This window comes from Pinus tabuliformis, chromosome Q, assembly GCF_031772625.1.
Source record: "Pinus tabuliformis cultivar Carrire ecotype Pingquan chromosome Q, CPIR1, whole genome shotgun sequence".
Lineage (NCBI taxonomy): Eukaryota > Viridiplantae > Streptophyta > Pinopsida > Pinales > Pinaceae > Pinus > Pinus tabuliformis.
The window spans coordinates 127,856,202-127,874,527 of NC_142296.1; the positions used below are offsets into that span (position 1 = coordinate 127,856,202).

General features: G+C 38.5%; 1 pseudogene; it reads right to left on the reverse strand.

Moving 5' to 3' along the window:
* Positions 1-1,343: 1,343 nt before the first annotated feature.
* On the reverse strand, positions 1,344-2,811 carry LOC149218580 (KH domain-containing protein At4g18375-like; annotated as a pseudogene).
* Between the last annotated feature and the right edge of the window lie 15,515 nt (positions 2,812-18,326).

Here is an 18,326-nt window from a genome sequence, read left to right on the forward strand (position 1 = left end):
AGGGGAATGGTAATGACATGGAAAATGACAATAATCTTGTAAGGAATGGATGTAAGGAAATGCATGGTGTATGAATAAGAACTCTTGCTGTGAAAAATGGATATGGAAAGGTCATGCTTTATGGTTTATCAATTGGTGGAATTCAAAATCTTTTGCAAAAAGGGAGTTGCAAAGGAGTGGTTGTAGAGTTGGATTTGTCTTTAGAATCTGTCATGACTTTAGTCTTTGGAATACCAATTGTCGTCACAATGTAATCTCCTTATGGTCACTTGATTATCCTGTAACCTGTAAAAAACTTGGTACAAAGAGAACATAAGTGTGCTCTAGAAGAAATGGCCAGTTTCTTCATGATTCTTACGAAAAAATTTCATACCAAATAAAACAAATTAAGGACAAAAAAAGTGTTAAAATTGACTTAATCATGATATTAATATCAATCCATTTTTTAAAAATAACCATGAAAAGTAATACTCCCTGTTTGTGTCCGCTGACTTTTGTGCATGGCGAAAAGCTTGGCATTATAGATTTGTTGTGTCCTGCAGATTAGTACGTTATAAAAGCATACAACAATATCAAATTGCCAACTCTAAGCAAGTTAATCAGCATTTAAATAATCCACCAAATGTTCTTTTAAATTATTCTTCCAAATGTTCCATTATTTATTTTCAAACCTGCGTGAATTTTGTGAAAAGTGTGTTTGTTTTTTTTTGTTTTTTTGTTTTTTGTTTTGTTTTTTTTGCTTTCATCCAGTTCTTGTATTTCTCATGATTCTCGCAATTTTCATGCCTCCAAAGTTTTGTTTTATGCCAAAAACAATCACAAAATACTTAACATAAATTTTTTTATATTATTTTTAACAATCATAACATGACTATGATAACCTAATGTATTATGACAAGCATACAACATAATAACAAAAGACATTACCAACATAACAAAAAATTATAACTATATTAATTAATGCAATTATAAAAGATATTAATATATTAATATAATTAATATATTAATATATTAATATAATTAATACAATTAATATATTAATATATTAATACAATTAATACAATTAATATATTAATATATTAATACAATTTTTATAACAAACATTAATTAATAACATAACTAACAAATATATACAACAAATTATAATTAAAAAAATAATATATTAAAACTATTATACCTACATATTAATATATTAATACATTTAATATATTCACATATTAATACAAATAACATAACGAACATAACATATTATAACATATTATAATTAGATTAATATATTAATATAATTATAATAACAAACATTAAAGCAGAATCAAAACAAAATAAATAAAAACAAAATAAACCTAAAAATACAAAACAAACCAAAAGAAATGCAAAACAAAACAGGATTGCAGGCATATGAAGATTTTGGATGGATTGAGCATTTGCCCCATCTCAGCAAATGAAACTGAAACCGCAGGTACAATTGTTGACAACGTTTTTGAAGTGGATTGAGCAACCGAAGTCCTTGAAGAAATGGCACCGTCTTTATCAGTGGTTCCTGTAGTCTTTCCTTGCAATTGGAGAACGGCCTCAATAGTAGGTGAAACACGATCATCAGCCGACTCTGTCGCAGAAACTACAATCACACGCTCATCTGACTCTGCTTGTTCGCCTTCAACCTTAATATTTGCTCTTGTATCCTTCCTCATGGTTTTGATAGTATTACCACCCTTACCAATCACCCCTCCAATTTTATCACTTGGGCATAGTACTCGAATAAAAACTCATCAGAACTTTTCTTAGTAGCAGAATTACCAATTTTTGAAAGAATGGGAAGATTAGCGTTACTAAGAGGCCATGCACTTCCAGCTTCACTTCCATATCCCCCAAGTCCTAATAAATGTGAGGCATAACCAAGAATTGGAGCACCTACATTTTGATGTGAAAACAGTGAATCTCCTTGTGGAAGATAATTTGCCGGAGGTAATGCAGGCAACCCAGCAGGAACGGCTGAACTTTGGTCAGTTGCGGGTAAGATAAGACTCCAAGGAATTTGCTCCTTGGGTGGGTGTTTATAAAGAAATGCTGAAACAAAATATAATGCTTTATTTACAGCTGCTGCATCTCTAGATATCACAACGAGTTCATCAAAACTAAAAGCACAGCCTAGCAACTCATCCTTTCGCGGTATCTGAATTTGTGCACCAGATTCGGTTCTCATTTTTTTGAATGTTATTTCCACCTTTTCCAATCAAACTTCCAATCTGGCTGTTAGCAACTAGCAAACGAGCATTCTGTTGCCCCTTTTTGTCAGCGTCGTTATCTTTATCTTTAACAAAAGATTCTTGGGCAATAACAGAATGGACTCTAAGAAGAGCATCCTGGGCAGGACAACTAGGTTCGTTTTCACCCCCGTTCTCATTATCCTTCTCCTTCTCCTTGCTGGGAGGTGGGATGAAGACTACTATCACGCGCTCTTCAATGCCTGGAACAACATCTGCAACTCTGATTTTCGAACGCGTCTCTTGTCTCAAAGATATTATTACTTTACCCCCTTTTTCCTATAACATTTCCGACAACATTGCCAGGGCACAATATGCGATACACAACACTATCAGCGACAGGCCAAGCTTGCTCTCTAGCACTGTCAGGGTTCCGCCTCTTATTTCTGTCATTGGTATCCGCAAGGTCATTTTCCAAGCGTGTTCGCTTTCTAATCGCAGAGTGCAACCCTGCCATGGCAGAAAATCCTTTCACAAATAGGGTCTTCTCCTTCTCTTAAGGAAGCACACCTGGTAATGACAGGCGAGCTATTGAGAAATAAGCTAGAAGAAAACGCTCTCCAGTGTTTGTGGACTTGAACCTTAATCGCCTTCTTGACTCTCCTTGGTCGTTCAAGAGGAACAAGAAACCACAACCTACCAGCATCAATCGAAACGCAACATATCGAAATAATGAGCCTTGTCATTTGATTGGGAGTCGTAATACAATAGGGATGCACCAAAAAGGTAGTACCAATGCCAATGGAGAAATGATTCAGCGGTATGGAGGGAATGGTATTGTGGAAATCATTCAATATATCAATTCGAGCCATGGACAGTGTCTAAGTCACTCCACATAACAATCCATCTCATCGTTCATGAAAAAAACAAAAGAATGAAAGTCAATTCTTCTTCTTTTTTTTTTTTTTTAATAATAATAATATATATCTATATATATATATATATATATATATATATATATATATATATGTTATTACATGGGAATTTTTTATTATTATTTATTATTTATTTTTTATTATTTAAAAAACTAAAATTTAAAAAGATTAAGTTTTATCTTAATTTTTTTTTTTTTTTTTATATTGTTTTAAGATGATTTTTCACTCATTCACAAAATTCTTTATTGTTGCATTGCAGATTAGTTCTTCAGCAAGAGTATTTTTATTTGGAATAAATCAATAGATTTTCTGATCTTCCTGATCGCACGAAGCGCAGGAAGAGAGCATACTAATCGCTTGATTTATTTTTATTTGTGCAGGGGGGTTTTTAAAAAGGACTAAATTTAAAACTAGCTAAATACTAAAACATCAGAAAACTCAAACTTGAACTCCTTTGTGAAGATCTTGCTGTCACCAGGTTTCACAAGTTAGTTTTTCTAAATAAAAATACTAGTATTGAATTAAATTCCTAATGCCTAATCCCTTAGCACCATCCCCGGAAACGACGTCAAAATGTTGGGCAATTTATTGGGCTTAAATTGCTGCATTAAATTATCGACTAGGGAAACTCGTAAGCTTGTGATGATGCCAACAAAATATATGCAGGAGTAGGCAACTAACTCTATGTCTAGCTAAATTATTTACGATTCAATATAATATGCAAGGGAAGAGGCTCTTAACTAAGGAGGTCCTGGTTGTCCTTCCCTACAGTATCATAGAGAAATCATTGATTACATAAAACTAGAAACTTGAAATGAAGACAAGAGAATGAACTTTAATTGTTGTTCAGATTCAAAGAGAGAGGAAGACTAACTTAGTCTCTTGATTGTCCTCTCATGTACTAATCCAAACTAAACTAAGATTCATCCATAAGCATAAGAAATGAAATAACTTGAAACTTAAAAGCAAAATAATGAATTTCAATTATCATGCAAATCAAATAGAGAGAGAGCCTAACTTAGACCCTTGGTTATCCTCTCATATGCTGATAAGATTCTAATTTAAAACTCATTCATCAATCACAAACAAATCCTCAAACATCTAAGCAATTAAATGAAATAAGATCTAATATGAAATAACATGTTCCTTTGATCCTTCTAGAGTGAGCTCAATTCTCCTAAGAACAAAGTGACAAGCTATTCCATATACTACATTAAGGCAACTTATATCTAAAACTACATAATGGAAATATATGTACAACTTATATCTAAAACTACATAATGAAAATATATGTAAAATGAAGCTTTATTCTATTCCATCATAAGTTGGATACAATGCTCCAAGAGTCCTCCCTTTGGAATGGAGGAGGTACTCCTATTTATACAATGAGATGAGATAACAAACTCATAATAATGATCCACTAATCTCTCTTTAGTTTCATACATTTCTCAACCATCTAGACACATAACCCTATCCTCCATGAGTTCCATGATCTTCTCCATGAGATCATGATCTTTTCCATGAGGCTTATCTGATCAAATTCGAATTTGATCATTCAAGGCCACATAAAGATGCCCTGGAAGCTTCCTTTGTGCCTACACATGTCAACAAACTCATTCTAATTGTTAGGTATAAGTATAAGCATCTTATTTTCTAAAGTTTAGCCATAAATCCACTTAAAAATGTTAAGAATTAATAAACTTTGGAAAAGCATAGTTATGACCCAATAATGAGGTAAATTTAATGATGTGGAGGTGGAATGGAGGTGACATGAAGGTAAAATGTGAAGATATTGGTGAATAATGGAGTGAAAATAGGGACTATTTTGAGGCCCAACAGTGTCTCAAACCACTCACACTGATCCTAGATCAATATCAAAAGATAGTTTCTCAAACCACTCATACTGATCCTAGATCAATTTCTATGATTCCAAAGCAATATCAAAAGAGAGTGTCTCAAACCACTCATACTGATCCCATATTAGTTTCATTGATCCTAGGTCAATGGAAGTCATCCTAGCATAGGGAGTACGGTAGAGACAACGATGCATCCATCGATAGTACTACTATGGTCTCTAACCCCATTTCCCTACTCATTGGCTAGATGAGAGGTACTTACCATGAGTCCCAGACTGCATGGGTAGGATGTCTCGACAAGAGAACCACTCATCTTGTCCATAAGTCGCATGGGGTATCACTGGGGAAGGTTGAACCATTCACCCTGTACACAGCGCACCATTAGGGGAGGGTGAGTCGCCCTATGGTCGCTTGTTGCCCCAAGAAGTACCCCAAGCCTCTCGGAGCTCCAAGAGCTCAATGCATGCATCATGCAGGACCCTCATAAGAGGGTCTCTCAATGACTCCAAGTCGTTCGGGAAAGTCACAAATTTGATCTTTCCCCAGGACTTCGACAGAATGTCAGCACCCTGTATATCAGTCTCAAGGCGATGGAGCCTTCTTACTTATCGATGTACCATATCCCAGATAAGGTAGTATTTGATGTCTATACACTGGAGCAATCATAGAATACGAGATTCTTCAATAATCGAATCCCCCCTAGTTGACACAAAAGATCATGGTGGTATCCATCATGTGTACAAACAACTCATTGAAGAGCTTCCACAACCAGGAAGCTTCACACGAGGTCGTAGTCGTAGCTATGTATTCGGTCTCAATGGTGCTCAAAGAAACCATATTCTACTTCCTGCTCATCCAGGATATCGAGTAGAACCCAAAGAGAATCAACACCCATAAGTGATCTTGCGATCCTCCACACTGCCTGCCCATTAGTAATGCAGCTTCACATTTCCGACAGTGTATCTCAATTCATGAGAGATTGTGCCCTAAAGATATCTTGGAGGGTTCTTGGCATCAATTCAGTGAGGCTCAACCAAATATGTGCCCAACATGCTAACTGCAAAACATATATCTGGACGAGAGTTCACCAAGAACATCAATGCTTATATGAGTTTATGAAACTCAGAGACATTTCCCAAAACAGGTCCAGTATCCTTACCACATAACTTTTGAAAGTTAAGATCCATCGAGGTAGTCACGGGTTTGTAGTTCACCATTCCAAATCTGGAATCCAACTCCCTTTTACTTTTGCAAATGAGAGGGTCTGCACCCGTCAGAAAGAGGTCGCCTTCAGAAGGTGCTGGTTTGAGAGGTGTATCATCCACAACCTTCAAGCAATGGTTTGGATCGGCTTCACTCCTAGTGAATCTCAAATTCATCAGACAGCTATCAGTCCTCTCATAATAAGCCTGGGGTGTTTTGCTTCAAGCCATGGAGGGCTTTCTTTCCCCTACATACATGAGATTCCTGATCATGAATCTCAAACCCCTTGGGTTGTTCTAAACCTATGGACCTGCTACATTGTAGGAATTTACAGGGTAAGTTCCTAAGACAGAACACCAAAGGACACCGCTCACAAACAGATCACAGATCAATACACCAGTACTTTTGACGTGGTTAAAACCCTCAAAGAGGGAAACAGTCCACAGCCTGAGCCAACGTGGCCACTTCAGGCAATTTATTAATAAAAGAATGAAAATTTACATAAGCTTCTCTCATGCACGGTTAACCTACAAATGACCCTCCATGCTCTTTAAATAGAGATCATGGACCAATCGGGTGTTAAGCCACGGATCAAGTGTCGGTAATACCAAGGAGAGAATGAACCGTCGGATCACTACATATCGTGACTGTTGGATTGTAAGTTACAAAATGTACATAGTAAAGAAACTCACTTTACCTAACTCTATACTAGACCAAGTTATACTTAATTATTTCCTATGTGTCAGAATATCCTAACATCCCCCCTTAAGAATGTAGGAATTTACAGGGTAAGTTCCTCAGACAGAACACCAAAAGGACACCGCTCACAACCAGATCGCAGATCAATACACCAGTATTTTGACGTGGTTAAAACGCTCAAAGAGGGAAACAGTCCAAGGCCTGAGCCAACGCGGCCACTTCAGGCAATTTATTAATAAAAGAATGAAAATTTACATATGTTTCTCTCATGCACGGATTACCCTACAAATGACCCTCCATGCGCTTTAAATAGAATTCATGGACCAATCGGGTGTCAAGCCACAGATCAAGTGTCGGTAATACCAAGGAGAGAATGAACCGTCGGATCACTACATATCGTGACCGTCAGATTGTAAGTTACAAAATGTACAACGGTAAAGAAACACACTTTACCTAACCCTATGCCTAACTCTACACTAGACCAAGTTGTACTTAACTATTTCCTATGTGTCAGAATATCCTAACATCCCCCCTTAAGAACAACTTGGGATAGGATTGAAGGATTTACAAATATGACACAATAGGAGAAGGAAGGAGGCACTAGAGCCTATCCCCCCTTAGTGACAACTTCCTGAACTCCAACCATAAATCGAAGTTTAGTGAACTTCGCCTCTGTGAGAGCCTTTGTGAAGATGTCTGCAACTTGATCATCTGTTGAACAATATTGCACTTCAAGAACATGGTCATGAATGAGCTTTCTGATGAAGTGCATGTGCAGTTCAATGTGTTTGCTGCGCTGATGTTGGACTGGATCTTTGCATAGCTGAATGGCACTTTGATTATCACACCAAAGTGTAGTCGGATGCTGCTGCTGAAAGCCAAACTCAGACAGGATCTGACGAAGCCACAAGGCTTCCTTACTAGCTTCTACGGCACCACGATACTCTGCTTCTGCTGATGAAAGAGAAATGGCAGCTTGTTTCTTACAAGCCCATGTAATAGGTCCTGAACCAAGAGTGAACACATAACCGGCAGTAGACTTCCGATCATCAGGGTCACCAGCCCAATCAGAATCAGTGAAACCAACCAATAGAGGAGATGCTTCGGCACTGTAATGAATCCCAAACTGAACTGTACCTCGAACATAACGAAGTATTCTTTTAGCTGCTTTCCAATGACTTTCACGGGGGTTTTGCATGAACCGAGCAACAAGGCCAACAGCAAAGGAAAGGTCGGGACAAGTATGAGTTAGATACAAGAGTTTTCCTACAAGTTGACGGTATAATGTAGCATCAACTTCAGGAGAAGTACAAGTGACTGAAAGTTTGACTCCAGACTGAAAGGGAGAAGGGGCTGGCTTACAGTCTTCCATGTGAAAATGACGTAGAATATCACAAGCATACTTGGACTGGGAAAGGGAAATACCCTCCTTGGATTGCAAGACTTGAAGACCGAGAAAATAGTATAAGTGTCCTAAGTCTGTCATTTCAAATTTCCTTTTAAGGCTAGACTTCACATGGTTTATAAGGTTGGGATCACTACCAGTAAGGATAAGATCATCAACATAAAGAACAAGGATGATAAGAGAGTTGCCCACTTTCTTGGTGTAGACAGTATTGTCAGAATGACACCTAGAAAAGCCAGATTCTAAAAGAAAGCTATCCATTTTGGCATACCAAGCCCGAGGAGCTTGCTTGAGACCATAAAGGGATTTCTTAAGTCAACATACAAGGCTGGAGTCTGTTTGTATGAAGCCAATGGGTTGTTCCATATAGATTTCTTCATGCAAGTCCCCATGCAAGAAGGCGGATTTAACATCCATCTGGTGGACTTCCCATTTGAAAGAGGCAGCAAGGGAAAGAACAAGGCGGATAGAGTTCATTTTGGCAACAGGGGAGAAGGTTTCGGTGTAGTCAATGCCTTCAACCTGTGAAAAACTTTTAGCAACAAGACGAGCTTTATGTTTATCAACTTTCCCATCTGGTCCATACTTGGTTCTGTAAACCCATTTGCATCTGACAAGTTTTCGTCCCTTTGGTAGAGGAACAAGATCCCATGTATCATTTGCCAATAATGAATGATATTCTTCATTCATAGCTGCTTCCCAATCTGGATGGCCTGAAGCCTCTGCAAAGGTGTCAGGATCATAATTTACTGGAGCTTGAGCCAGTAAAGAAGAGGCTCTCTCGAACTGAGAACGTGTACGTCGTTGATCTGTAGGATCACCGGCGAGATCACCTGCTGCATCTCGAGTAGCGCGAACCCATTTTGGAAGCTCAGGAGCTGAAGGAGGATCCTGAGATGGTGGGGGAGGATTGTCATCCTCACTTTCATCATCTGAAGAAGAAATGTTTTCAAAAGTAGAAGAGATAGGGAGAGGTGGCACAACCGCCGGACTAGGCTCGCAGGCCGATATATTTTCATCAAATTTTACATCTCTTCTAATGATAACATTTTTGGACTTAAATGGAATAAGTCTATAGCCTTTGACATCTTCAGAATATCCAACAAAAGTACATTTTTCACTCTTAGGTTCTAAAGCTTTATGCTTTTCATCTGGAATATGGGCCCACGCTTCACTTCCAAAAACACGAAAGTGACTTACATCTGGTTTGATTGAGCTCCATGCTTCTTCTGGAGTGATATTCTTTAAAGCCTTAGTAGGTGTGCGATTTATTATGTAATTTGCACAGTTAATTGCTTCTGCCCAAAAACTAAGACCAAGTCCTTTAGATTGTAGCATACAATTAGCCATTTCCTTTAAGGTGCGATTCTTCCTTTCAGCTACACCATTTTGTTGTGGAGTATATGGAACAGTATGTTGCATTTGAATTCCATTCTCAGTGCAATAGTTGATGAATGTGTTTTTAACATATTCTCCGCCATTATCAGATCTTAACTTAAGAATTTGATGTCCAGATTGTTTTTCAACAAAGGCCTTGAAGGCCAAAAAAGTGTTAAATACTTCACTCTTGAGTTTTAAGAAGTATACCCAAGTGCGTCTGGAGAAATCATCAATGAAAGTTAAGAAATACTTGCAGCCAGAGAATGACACAACTGGAAGTGGACCACATAAATCACTATGCACAAGCTGTAAAGGGGCTGAAGCGTGCCAAGAGGCACGTTTTTCAAAACTGTCCCGATGATGTTTTCCGAGTACACATCCGGAACAAACACCATCTCTGCAAGATACCATAGGAAGACCTGTCACCATATTTTCTTTACATAGATGCTGAAGGGAGCGATAGTTTAAGTGACCAAATCGCTCATGCCAAAGTTTGCTCACTTCATCGTTATGAGCAACAAATACTGAGGGAAGATTTGATGACCCAAAGTTGTGAAACTTATACAACCTTGTGGAATCATCAACAATGCCAGTAGCCAAAATCTGTTTAGGATCTCTTAAGTCCTTGATTACAACATCATGAGGTGAAAATTCAACGATTTTACCTTCACCTGAATGAGTTATCTGATATACAGATAGAAGGTTGCAGGATAAGGTTGGAACACATAATACATCATTAAACTGACCATTGTCTAGATGAACAGTTCCAGTCCCTACAACATTAAGAGATCTATCATCACCAACATATATATTTTTGGTGTTACAATCATTTAAAGAAGAAAACATGGCTTTGTTTTTGGCCATGTGATAAGAAGCTCCAGAATCAATGAGCCACTCATGAGAATGAGAAGAAGAAGATACATTTAATGCATAGCCAGACCGAGATGCTTGACAACCACATGCAGAAAGTGCCATTCCTGAAGATGAAGTTGAAGTTGAAGATTGCCCCAAATGGATGTTATGCTTCTTCATTGCTGCTTCCAAGGCTTCCATCTTCTTAAAGCATTTTGATTCTAAGTGGCCCTCTCGATTACAAAAATTGCAATGTCTATCAGTCTTCTTCCCTTTGTTTTTATTTGTCTTATCATTTTGTTGAAATGATTTTTCATTTTGGGGCTGAAATTGCTTAGGACCCTTGTTTGGTTTAGGACCATTCTTTTTAGGATATGACCTCTTGGGATTCTTTGAATTTGGTTGCTGTTGGGCGGCTAATGCTTTCTTGGAAGAGTTTCCAAGATTAAGAAGACCAAGGTGTAAGAGTTTTTCTTGTTCTCTTATTAAAGAATCACAAAAAGAGTCAAAGGTAGGGGACTTGTAGTCTGTTCTTTGAGAAATGAAGGCTTCTCTTGTAGAATGGAAGGTGGAAAAAAACACAGATTAGGCTGGTCCCAACTTTGTAAGAATCGAATAGATAAGATTACTATCTTCTTTCTTAACTTTAACACCTTCCAAAAGATATCTAAGGGTCTTGAACTTGGACAAGAAATCTTCAATGCAAGAAAAATTATTAGGGTCCAATGTAAGCAACTCATTTTCAAGTTGATGGGCTCTAATTTCATTTTTAATGCCAAAAACTTTATTGATTTGTTTCATTGCTTCATCAGGAGAATCAATTTCTGCAATATGGAATCTAAGATCTGGAGAAATAGACATCCCTATCAATCCACGTGCTTGATCTTGCCTATTTTCCCATTTAGCAGCCTTATCTTCATCCTTCGGTTTCTTTTCTTGGCCTGAGGCTATTCTGAAGAGACCTTTACTTCTAAGTAAATCCTCAATGTAAGCCAACCATTGGAAGTAGTTGGTGCTGTCAAGGGTAACTTGGTATTGACTTTCCATTTCAATGGAAACTGAAGCTAAAGATGCTGAAAATAAGTGTTTCAGTGGATAGATCTCGAAAAATTGCTTTGGGTTGCGTGCTTGCCTTGAGAAAGCTCTTTTTCCCTACAAAACACAAAACACAAAACCCAACACGGACATGCAAAGAAAACGAACCTTATGGCTCGAAGTTAGCTTTAGCCGAAAAACTAAATATTTTCAAAAATGAACCTTGTGGCTCAAAGTTAGCTTTGGCTGGAAACTAAATATTTTTCTCAATGTTTTTGATTTTCCGAGATCACCCTAAGGCGCAGGGAAAAGAGCATACGCATGAGAAAAATCCTTCCTTTTTGTTTCTGATTTGCCCAGATCGCACAGAGTCGCAGGGCAAAGAGCATATGCAGAAATGAAAGGTATAGATCCGGTAATAAAAAGGCTAAATAAACCGAAACCGAAATAAATAGAGAGAAAATAACAGTGAACTGCAAATAAACACTGTATACCTCCAGATCTTAAAAATGACGCAGCTAGGGCTACCGGAAACCTTTTCGCGTGAAACGAAAGGGTTTCCTCACTGGAACAGATGCTCCGAACACAACAGAGCAGTCCTCTCGGCCCGAAAGCAGTCAGAAACAGCAGATCTAGGAAACGACAGTCGGATGCAGTTCTACCGGCTTCAGATTTGGATCACCAACGGACGCGGCCCTCAAATAGCTCTGATACCATGTAGGAATTTACAGGGTAAGTTCCTTAGACAGAACACCAAAAGGACACTGCTCACAACCAGATCGCAGATCAATACACCAGTATTTTGACGTGGTTAAAACCCTCAAAGAGGGAAACAGTCCATGGGCTGAGCCAACGCGACCACTTCAGGCAATTTATTAATAAAAGAATGAAAATTTACATATGTTTCTCTCATGCACGGATTACCCTACAAATGACCCTCCATGCGCTTTAAATAGAATTCATGGACCAATCGGGTGTGAAGCCACGGATCAAGTGTCGGTAATACCGAGGAGAGAATGAACCGTCGGATCACTACATATCGTGACCGTCGGATTGTAAGTTACAAAATGTACAACGGTAAAGAACCACACTTTACCTAACTCTACACTAGACCAAGTTGTACTTAACTATTTCCTATGTGTCGGAATATCCTAACAAAGAACAACTTGGGATAGGATTGAAGGATTTACAAATATGACACAATAGGAGAAGGAAGGAGGCACTAGAGCCTATGCCCCCTTAGTGACAACTTCCTGAACTCCAACCATAAATCGAAGTTTAGTGAACTTCGCCTCTGTGAGAGCCTTTGTAAAGATGTCTGCAACTTGATCATCTGTTGAAAAATATTGCACTTCAAGAACATGGTCGTGAATGAGCTTTCTGATGAGGTGCATGTGCAGTTCAATGTGTTTGCTGTGCTGATGTTGGACTGGATCTTTGCATAGCTGAATGGCACTTTGATTATCACACAAAGTGTAGTCGGATGTTGCTGCTGAAAGCCAAACTCTGATAGGATCTGACGAAGCCACAAGGATTCCTTACTAGCTTCTACGGCACCACGATACTCTGCTTCTACTGAAGAAAGAGAAATGGCACCTTGTTTCTTGCAAGCCCATGTAATAGGTCCTGAACCAAGAGTGAACACATAACTTGCAATAGACTTCCGATCATCAGGGTCACCAGCCCAATCGGAATCAGTGAAACCAACCAATAGAGGAGATGCTTCGGCACTGTAATGAATCCCAAACTGAACTGTACATCGAACATAATGAAGTATTATTTTAGCTACTTTCCAATGACTTCCACGTGGGTTTTGCATAAACCGAGCAACAAGGCCAACATCAAAGGAAAGGTCAGGACGAGTATGGGTTAGATACAAAAGTTTTCCTACAAGTTGACGATATAAGGTAGCATCAACTTCAGGAGAAGTACAAGTGACTGAAAGTTTGACTCCAGACTGAAAGGGAGAAGGGGCTGGCTTACAGTTTCCATGTGAAAATGGCATAGAATATCACAAGCATACTTGCACTGGGAAAGGGAAATACCTTCCTTCGATTGCAAGACTTGAAGACCAAGAAAATAATCTAAGTGTCTTAAGTCTGTCATTTCAAACTTCCTTTTAAGGCCAGTCTTCACATGGTTTATAAGGTTGGGATCACTACTAGTCAGGATAAGATCATCAACATAAAGAACGAGAATGATAAGAGACTTGCCCACTTTCTTGGTGTAGACAGTATTTTCAGAATGACACCTAGAAAAGACATTTTCTAAAAGAAAGTTATCCATTTTGGCATACCAAGCTCGAGAAGCTTGCTTGAGACCATAAAGGGATTTCTTAAGCCAACATACAAGGCTGGAGTCTGTTTGTATAAAGCCAATAGGTTGTCCATATAGATTTCTTCATGCAAGTCCCCATGCAAGAAGGCGGATTTAACATCCATCTGATGGACTTCCCATTTGAAAGAGGCAGCAAGGGAAAGAACAAGGCGGATAGAGTTCATTTTGGCAACATGGGAGAAGGTTTCAGTATAGTCAATGCCTTCAACTTGTGAAAAACCCTTAGCGACAAGACGAGCTTTATGTTTATCAACTTTCCCATCTGGTCCATACTTGGTTCTGTAAACCCATTTGCATCTAACAAGTTTTCGTCCCTTTGGTAGAGGAACAAGATCCCATGTATCATTTGCCAATAATGAATGATATTCTTCATTCATAGCTGCTTCCCAATCTGGATGGCCTGAAGCTTCTGCAAAGGTGTCAGGATCATAATTCACTGAAGCTTGAGCCAGTAAAGAAGAGGCTCTATCAAACTGAGAACGTGTGCGTTGCTGATCTGTAGGATCACCGGCAAGATCACCTGCTGCATCCCGAGTAGCACATACCCATTTTGGAAGCTGAGGAGCTGAAGGAGGATCCTGAGAAGGTGGGGGAGGATTTTCATCCTCGCTTTCATCATCTGAAGAAGAAATATTTTCAAAAGTAGAAGAGATAGGGAGAGGTGGCACATCCGCTGAACTAGGCTCGTAGGTCGATATATTTTCAGCAAACTTTACATCTCTTCTAATGATAACATTTTTGGACTTAAGTGGAATAAGTCTATATCCTTTGACATCTTTAGAATATCCAACAAAAATACATTTTTCACTCTTAGGTTCTAAAGCTTTATGTTTCTCATCTGGAATATGGGCCCATGCTTCACTTCCAAAAACATGAAAGTGACTTACATCTGGTTTAATTGAGCTCCATGCTTCTTCTAGAGTGATATTCTTTAAAACCTTAGTAGGAGTGCGATTTATTATCTAATTTGCACAGTTAATTGCTTCTGCCCAATAATTAAGACTAAGTCCTTTAAATTGAAGCATACAATTAGCCATTTCCTTTAAGGTGCGATTTTTCCTTTCAGCTACACCATTTTGTTGTGGAGTATATGGAACAGTATGTTGCATTTGAATTCCATTCTCAGTGCAAAAGTTGATGAATTTGTTGTTAACATATTCTCCGCCATTATCAGATCTTAGCTTAAGAATTTGATGTCCAGATTGTTTTTCAACAAAGGCCTTAAAGGCCAAAAACATGTTAAATACTTCACTCTTGAGTTTTAAGAAGTATACCCAAGTGCGTCTGGAGAGATCGTCAATGAAAGTTAAGAAATACTTGTAGCCAGAGAATGAAACAACTGGAAGTGGACCACATAAATCACTATGCACGAGCTGTAAAGGGGCTGAGGCGTGCCAAGAGGCACGTTTTTCAAAACTGTCCCGATGATGTTTTCCGAGTACACATCCGGAACAAACACCATCTCTGCAAGATACCATTGGAAGACTTGTCACCATATTTTCTTTACATAGGTTCTGAAGAGAGCGATAGTTTAAGTGACCAAATCACTCATGCCAAAGTTTGCTCACTTCATCATTATGAGCAACAAATATCAAGGGAAGATTTGATGACCCAAAGTTGTGAAACTTATACAACCTTGTAGAATCATCAGCAATGCCAGTAGCTAAAATCTGTCTAGGATCTCTTAGGTCCTTAATTACAACATCGTGAGGTGAAAATTCAACGATTTTACCTTCACCTGAATGAGTTATCTGATATACAGATAGAAGGTTGCAGGATAAGGTTGGAACACATAATACATCATTAAATTGACCATTGCCTATATGAACAGTTCCAGTCCCTACAACACTAAGAGATCTATCATCACCAACATATATATTTTTGGTGTTACAATCATTTAAAGAAGAAAAAATGGCTTTGTTTTTGGCCATGTGATAAGAAGCTCCAGAATCAATGAGCCACTCATGAGAATGAGAAGAAGAAGATACATTCAGTGCATAGCCAGACCGAGATGCTTGACAACCACATCCAGAAAGTGCCATTCCTGAAGATGAAGTTGAAGTTGAAGAGTGCTCCAAATGGATATTATGCTTCTTCATTGCTGCTTCCAAGGCTTCCATCTTGTTAAAGCATTTGGATTCTAAGTGGCCATATCGATTACAAAAGTTGCAATGTCTATCAGTCTTCTTCCCTTTGTTTTTATTTGTCTTATCATTTTGTTGAAATGATTTTTCATTTTGAGGCTGAAATTGCTTAGGACCCTTGTTTGCTTTAGGACCATTCCTTTTACGATACAACTTCTTAGGATTCTTTGGATTTGGTTGCTGCTGGGCGGCTAACGCTTTCTTAGAAGAGTTTCCAAGATTAAGAAGACCAAGGTGTAAGAGTTTTTCTTGTTCTCTTATTAAAGAATCACAAAAAGAATCAAAGGAAGGGGACTTGTAGTCTTGTCCTTGAGAAATGAAGGTTTCTCTTGTAGAATGGAAGGTGGAAACAAACACAGAGTAGGTTGGTCCCAACTTAGTAAGAATGGAATAACTAAGGTTACTATCTTCTTTCTTAACCTTAACACCTTCCAAGAGAAGTCTAAGGGTCTTGAACTTGGACAAAAAATCTTCAATGTAAGAAAAATTATTAGGGTCCAATGTAAGAAACTCATTTTCAAGTTGATGGGCTCTAAGTTCATTTTTGATTCCAAAAACTTTAGTAATCTGTTTCAATGCTTCATTAGGAGTATCAAGTTCTGCAATATGGAATCTAAGATCTAGAGAAATAGACATCCCTATCAACCCACGTGCTTGATCTTGCCTATTTTCCCATTTAGCTGCCTTATCTTCATCTTTTGGTTTGGTTTCTTGGCCTGAGGCTATTCTGTAGAGACCTTTACTTCTAAGTAAATCCACAATGTAGGACCACCATTGGAAGTAGTTGGTGCTGTCAAGAATAACTTGGCATGGACTTTCCATTTTAACAGAAACTGAAGCTATAGATGCTGAAACTAAGTGTTCCAATGGAAAGATCTCGAAAAATTAGGTTGTTTCGAAAAAAACGGTTCTGAAAACGGCTTCCGGATGAAGAAGTTATGGCTTTTTGACATTTTTTTTGATGAAGATGCCGATGAAGTGCGGGCATGTGCGGAAATGAAAAATCCGCCCCCACAAAAAGGAGAAGATGCCGACGAAGTACGGGAATGTGCGGAAATGAAAAATCCGCCCCCACAAAAAGGAGACTTGAACTCAAGACCTTTACTCTCATAAATTAGCTTTGAACCAAGTGAGCTATACAAAACGTTTGAGAGAGAGAGAGAGAGAGAGAGAGGGGGGGTTGAAGCTTTGGGTTGCGTGCTTTCTTTGAGAAAGCTCTTTTTCCGTACAAAACAAAAAACAAAAAACTCAACAAGGACATACAAAAAAAACAAACCTTGCGACTCAAAGTTAGCTTTAGCCGAAAACTAAATATTTTCCTCAATGTTTCTGATTTTCCGAGATCACACTAAGGCATAGCGGAAAAGAGCATACGCATGAGAAAAATCCTTCCTTTCTATTTCTGATTTGCCCAAATCGCACAGAGTCGCGGGGCAAAGAGAATATGCAGAAATGAAAGGTATAGATCCGGTAATAAAAAAGGCTAAATAAACCGAAACCGAAATAAACAGAGAGAAAATAATTGTAAACTGCAAATAAACACTGTATACCTCCAGATCTTAAAAATGACGTAGCTAGGGTTACCAGAAACCTTTTCGCATGAAACGAAAGGGGTTCCTCACTGGAATAGATGCTCCCAACATAACAGAGCAGTCCTCTCAGCCCGAAAGCAGTTAGAAACAATAGATCTAGGAAACGGTAGTCGGATGCAGTTCTACCGGCTTCAGATTTGGATCACCAACGGACGCGGCCCTCAAATAGCTTTGATACCATGTAGGAATTTACAGGGTAAGTTCCTCAGACATAACACCAAAGGACACCGCTCACAAACAGATCACAGATCAATACCCCAGTACTTTTGACGTGGTTAAAACCCTCAAAGAGGGAAACAGTCCACGGCCTGAGCCAACGCGGCCACTTCAGGCAATTTATTAATAAAAGAATGAAAATTTACATAAGCTTGTCTCATGCACGGTTAACCTACAAATGACCCTCCATTCTCTTTAAATAGAGATCATGGACCAATCAGGTGTTAAGCCATGGATAAAGTGTCTGTAATACCGAGGAGAGAATGAACTGTCGAATCACTACATATCGTGACCGTCGGATTGTAAGTTACAAAATGTACATAGTAAATAAACACACTTTACCTAACTCTATACTAGACCAAGTTATACTTAACTATTTCCTATGTGTCGGAATATCTTAACATACATGAGGGGAATGGTCCCCTTGCAAGATTTTCCTTCGGTACATCTCAGACATGTACCTTCATG